Source organism: Salmo salar, chromosome 11 (genome assembly GCF_965601325.2).
Source record: "Salmo salar chromosome 11, fSalSal1, whole genome shotgun sequence".
NCBI classification, from domain to species: Eukaryota; Metazoa; Chordata; class Actinopteri; order Salmoniformes; family Salmonidae; genus Salmo; species Salmo salar.
This window is the reverse complement of record NC_138301.1, coordinates 43,209,314-43,217,746: the sequence shown is the minus strand read 5'-3', so window position 1 is coordinate 43,217,746 and position 8,433 is coordinate 43,209,314.

Sequence of the window (8,433 nt, the reverse complement as noted above, 5' to 3'; positions counted from 1 at the left end):
ATGACACACATTGAGATAGAAATACATACATTGAGATATAATGACACACATTGAGATAGAAATACACACATTGAGGTAGAAATACACACATTGAGATAGAAATACACACATTGTGATAGAAATGCACACATTGAGAAAGAAATACACACATTGAGATAGAAATACACACATTGAGATAGAATGACACACATTGAGAGAATGACACACATTGAGATAGAAATACACACATTGAGATAGAAATACATACATTGAGATAGAAATACACACATTGAGATAGAAATACACACATTGAGATAGAAATGCACACATTGACATAGAATGACACACATTGAGAGAATGACTCACATTGAGATAGAAATACACACATTGAGATAGAAATACACACATTGAGGTAGAAATACACACATTGTGATAGAAATGCACACATTATGATAGAAATACACACATTGAGATAGAATGACACACATTGAGAGAATGACACATTGAGATAGAATGACACACATTGAGAGAATGACACACATTGAGATAGAAATACACACATTGAGATATAATGACACACATTGAGATAGAAATACACACATTGAGGTAGAAATACACACATTGAGATAGAAATACACACATTGAGATAGAAATACACACATTGTGATAGAACATCACACATTGAGATAAAATGACACACATTGAGATAGAAATACACACATTGTGATAGAATGACACACATTGAGAGAGAATGACACACATTGAGATAGAAATACACACATTGAGATAGAAATACATACACACACTTTGAGATAGAAATACACACATTGAGGTAGAATGACACACATTGAGATGGAAATACCCACATTGAGATAGAATGACACACATTGAGATAGAAATACACACATTTAGATAGAATGACACATATTGAGATAGAATGACACATTGAGATAAAATGACACACATTGAGATAGAAATACACACATTGAGAGAATGACACACACTGAGATAGAATGACACACATTGAGATAGAAATACACACATTGTGATAGAATGACACACATTGAGATAGAATGACACACACTGAGATAGAATGGCACACATTGAGATAGAATGACACACATTGAGATAGAATGACACACATTGAGATAGAATGACTCACATTGAGATAGAACGACACACATTGAGATAGAATGACACACATTGAGAGAATGACACATTGAGATAGAATGACACACATTGAGATATAATGACACACATCGAGATAGAAATACACACATTGAGAGAAGGACACACATTGAGATAGAAATACACACATTGAGATAGAAATACACACATTGTGACAGAATGACACACATTGAGAGAGAATGACACACATTGAGATAGAAATACACACATTGAGATAGAAATACATACATTGAGATAGAAATACACACATTGAGATAGAAATGCACACATTGAGATAGAATGACACACATTGAGATAGAAATACACACATTGAGGTAGAAACACACATTGAGATAGAAATACACACATTGTGATAGAAATGCACACATTGAGAAAGAAATACACACATTGAGATAGAAATACACACATTGAGATAGAATGACACACATTGAGAGAATGACACACATTGAGATAGAAATACACACATTGAGATAGAAATACATACATTGAGATAGAAATACACACATTGAGATAGAAATACACACATTGAGATAGAAATGCACACATTGAGATAGAATGACACACATTGAGAGAATGACACACATTGAGATAGAAATACACACATTGAGATAGAAATACACACATTGAGGTAGAAATACACACATTGTGATAGAAATGCACACATTGAGATAGAAATACACACATTGAGATAGAATGACACACATTGAGAGAATGACACACATTGAGATAGAACGACACACATTGAGATAGAATGACACACATTGAGAGAATGACACACATTGAGATAGAAATACACACATTGAGATATAATGACACACATTGAGATAGAAATACACACATTGAGGTAGAAATACACACATTGAGATAGAAATACACACATTGAGATAGAAATACACACATTGTGATAGAACATCACACATTGAGATAAAATGACACACATTGAGATAGAAATACACACATTGAGGTAGAAATACACACATTGAGATAGAAATACACACATTGAGATAGAAATACACACATTGTGATAGAACATCACACATTGAGATAAAATTACACACATTGTGATAGAAATACACACATTGTGATAGAATGACACACATTGAGAGAGAATGACACACATTGAGATAGAAATACATACATTGAGATATAATGACACACATTGAGATAGAAATACACACATTGAGGTAGAAATACACACATTGAGATAGAAATACACACATTGTGATAGAAATGCACACATTGAGAAAGAAATACACACATTGAGATAGAAATACACACATTGAGATAGAATGACACACATTGAGAGAATGACACACATTGAGATAGAAATACACACATTGAGATAGAAATACATACATTGAGATAGAAATACACACATTGAGATAGAAATACACACATTGAGATAGAAATGCACACATTGACATAGAATGACACACATTGAGAGAATGACTCACATTGAGATAGAAATACACACATTGAGATAGAAATACACACATTGAGGTAGAAATACACACATTGTGATAGAAATGCACACATTATGATAGAAATACACACATTGAGATAGAATGACACACATTGAGAGAATGACACATTGAGATAGAATGACACACATTGAGAGAATGACACACATTGAGATAGAAATACACACATTGAGATATAATGACACACATTGAGATAGAAATACACACATTGAGGTAGAAATACACACATTGAGATAGAAATACACACATTGAGATAGAAATACACACATTGTGATAGAACATCACACATTGAGATAAAATGACACACATTGAGATAGAAATACACACATTGTGATAGAATGACACACATTGAGAGAGAATGACACACATTGAGATAGAAATACACACATTGAGATAGAAATACATACACACACTTTGAGATAGAAATACACACATTGAGGTAGAATGACACACATTGAGATGGAAATACCCACATTGAGATAGAATGACACACATTGAGATAGAAATACACACATTTAGATAGAATGACACATATTGAGATAGAATGACACATTGAGATAAAATGACACACATTGAGATAGAAATACACACATTGAGAGAATGACACACACTGAGATAGAATGACACACATTGAGATAGAAATACACACATTGTGATAGAATGACACACATTGAGATAGAATGACACACACTGAGATAGAATGACACACATTGAGATAGAATGAGACACACTGAGATAGAATGGCACACATTGAGATAGAATGACACACATTGAGATAGAATGACACACATTGAGATAGAATGACTCACATTGAGATAGAACGACACACATTGAGATAGAATGACACACATTGAGAGAATGACACATTGAGATAGAATGACACACATTGAGATATAATGACACACATCGAGATAGAAATACACACATTGAGAGAAGGACACACATTGAGATAGAAATACACACATTGAGATAGAAATACACACATTGTGACAGAATGACACACATTGAGAGAGAATGACACACATTGAGATAGAAATACACACATTGAGATAGAAATACATACATTGAGATAGAAATACACACATTGAGATAGAAATGCACACATTGAGATAGAATGACACACATTGAGATAGAAATACACACATTGAGGTAGAAACACACATTGAGATAGAAATACACACATTGTGATAGAAATGCACACATTGAGAAAGAAATACACACATTGAGATAGAAATACACACATTGAGATAGAATGACACACATTGAGAGAATGACACACATTGAGATAGAAATACACACATTGAGATAGAAATACATACATTGAGATAGAAATACACACATTGAGATAGAAATACACACATTGAGATAGAAATGCACACATTGAGATAGAATGACACACATTGAGAGAATGACACACATTGAGATAGAAATACACACATTGAGATAGAAATACACACATTGAGGTAGAAATACACACATTGTGATAGAAATGCACACATTGAGATAGAAATACACACATTGAGATAGAATGACACACATTGAGAGAATGACACACATTGAGATAGAACGACACACATTGAGATAGAATGACACACATTGAGAGAATGACACACATTGAGATAGAAATACACACATTGAGATATAATGACACACATTGAGATAGAAATACACACATTGAGGTAGAAATACACACATTGAGATAGAAATACACACATTGAGATAGAAATACACACATTGTGATAGAACATCACACATTGAGATAAAATGACACACATTGAGATAGAAATACACACATTGAGGTAGAAATACACACATTGAGATAGAAATACACACATTGAGATAGAAATACACACATTGTGATAGAACATCACACATTGAGATAAAATTACACACATTGTGATAGAAATACACACATTGTGATAGAATGACACACATTGAGAGAGAAATGACACACATTGAGATAGAAATACATACATTGAGATATAATGACACACATTGAGATAGAAATACACACATTGAGGTAGAAATACACACATTGAGATAGAAATACACACATTGTGATAGAAATGCACACATTGAGAAAGAAATACACACATTGAGATAGAAATACACACATTGAGATAGAATGACACACATTGAGAGAATGACACACATTGAGATAGAAATACACACATTGAGATAGAAATACATACATTGAGATAGAAATACACACATTGAGATAGAAATACACACATTGAGATAGAAATGCACACATTGACATAGAATGACACACATTGAGAGAATGACTCACATTGAGATAGAAATACACACATTGAGATAGAAATACACACATTGAGGTAGAAATACACACATTGTGATAGAAATGCACACATTATGATAGAAATACACACATTGAGATAGAATGACACACATTGAGAGAATGACACATTGAGATAGAATGACACACATTGAGAGAATGACACACATTGAGATAGAAATACACACATTGAGATATAATGACACACATTGAGATAGAAATACACACATTGAGGTAGAAATACACACATTGAGATAGAAATACACACATTGAGATAGAAATACACACATTGTGATAGAACATCACACATTGAGATAAAATGACACACATTGAGATAGAAATACACACATTGTGATAGAATGACACACATTGAGAGAGAATGACACACATTGAGATAGAAATACACACATTGAGATAGAAATACATACACACACTTTGAGATAGAAATACACACATTGAGGTAGAATGACACACATTGAGATGGAAATACCCACATTGAGATAGAATGACACACATTGAGATAGAAATACACACATTTAGATAGAATGACACATATTGAGATAGAATGACACATTGAGATAAAATGACACACATTGAGATAGAAATACACACATTGAGAGAATGACACACACTGAGATAGAATGACACACATTGAGATAGAAATACACACATTGTGATAGAATGACACACATTGAGATAGAATGACACACACTGAGATAGAATGACACACATTGAGATAGAATGAGACACACTGAGATAGAATGGCACACATTGAGATAGAATGACACACATTGAGATAGAATGACACACATTGAGATAGAATGACTCACATTGAGATAGAACGACACACATTGAGATAGAATGACACACATTGAGAGAATGACACATTGAGATAGAATGACACACATTGAGATATAATGACACACATCGAGATAGAAATACACACATTGAGAGAAGGACACACATTGAGATAGAAATACACACATTGAGATAGAAATACACACATTGTGACAGAATGACACACATTGAGAGGGAATGACACACATTGAGATAGAAATACACACATTGAGATAGAAATACATACATTGAGATAGAAATACACACATTGAGATAGAAATGCACACATTGAGATAGAATGACACACATTGAGATAGAAATACACACATTGAGGTAGAAACACACATTGAGATAGAAATACACACATTGTGATAGAAATGCACACATTGAGAAAGAAATACACACATTGAGATAGAAATACACACATTGAGATAGAATGACACACATTGAGAGAATGACACACATTGAGATAGAAATACACACATTGAGATAGAAATACATACATTGAGATAGAAATACACACATTGAGATAGAAATACACACATTGAGATAGAAATGCACACATTGAGATAGAATGACACACATTGAGAGAATGACACACATTGAGATAGAAATACACACATTGAGATAGAAATACACACATTGAGCCAGAAATACACACATTGTGATAGAAATGCACACATTGAGATAGAAATACACACATTGAGATAGAATGACACACATTGAGAGAATGACACACATTGAGATAGAACGACACACATTGAGATAGAATGACACACATTGAGAGAATGACACATTGAGATAGAATGACACACATTGAGAGAATGACACACATTGAGATAGAAATACACACATTGAGATATAATGACACACATTGAGATAGAAATACACACATTGAGGTAGAAATACACACATTGAGATAGAAATACACACATTGAGATAGAAATACACACATTGTGATAGAACATCACACATTGAGATAAAATGACACACATTGAGATAGAAATACACACATTGTGATAGAATGACACACATTGAGATAGAAATACACACATTGAGATAGAAATACACACATTGAGATAGAATGGCACACATTGAGAGAATGACACACATTGAGATAGAAATACACACATTGAGATAGAAATACATACATTGAGATAGAAATACACACATTGAGATAGAAATACACACATTGAGATAGAAATGCACACATTGAGATAGAATGACACACATTGAGAGAATGACACACATTGAGATAGAAATACACACATTGAGATAGAAATACACACATTGAGGTAGAAATACACACATTGTGATAGAAATGCACACATTGAGATAGAAATACACACATTGAGATAGAATGACACACATTGAGAGAATGACACACATTGAGATAGAACGACACACATTGAGATAGAATGACACACATTGAGAGAATGACACATTGAGATAGAATGACACACATTGAGAGAATGACACACATTGAGATAGAAATACACACATTGAGATATAATGACACACATTGAGATAGAAATACACACATTGAGAGAATGACACACATTGAGATAGAAATACACACATTGAGGTAGAAATACACACATTGTGATAGAAATGCACACATTGAGAAAGAAATACACACATTGAGATAGAAATACACACATTGAGATAGAATGACAGACATTGAGAGAATGACACACATTGAGATAGAAATACACACATTGCGATAGAAATACACACATTGAGATAGAATGACACACATTGAGAGAATGACACACATTGAGATAGAACGACACACATTGAGATAGAATGACACACATTGAGAGAATGACACACATTGAGATAGAAATACACACATTGAGATATAATGACACACATTGAGATAGAAATACACACATTGAGGTAGAAATACACACATTGAGATAGAAATACACACATTGAGATAGAAATACACACATTGTGATAGAACATCACACATTGAGATAAAATGACACACATTGAGATAGAAATACACACATTGAGGTAGAAATACACACATTGAGATAGAAATACACACATTGAGATAGAAATACACACATTGTGATAGAACATCACACATTGAGATAAAATTACACACATTGTGATAGAAATACACACATTGAGATAGAAATACACACATTGAGGTAGAAATACACACATTGAGATAGAAATACACACATTGTGATAGAAATGCACACATTGAGAAAGAAATACACACATTGAGATAGAAATACACACATTGAGATAGAATGACACACATTGAGAGAATGACACACATTGAGATAGAAATACACACATTGAGATAGAAATACATACATTGAGATAGAAATACACACATTGAGATAGAAATACACACATTGAGATAGAAATGCACACATTGAGATAGAATGACACACATTGAGAGAATGACTCACATTGAGATAGAAATACACACATTGAGATAGAAATACACACATTGAGGTAGAAATACACACATTGTGATAGAAATGCACACATTATGATAGAAATACACACATTGAGATAGAATGACACACATTGAGAGAATGACACACATTGAGATAGAACGACACACATTGAGATAGAATGACACACATTGAGAGAATGACACATTGAGATAGAATGACACACATTGAGAGA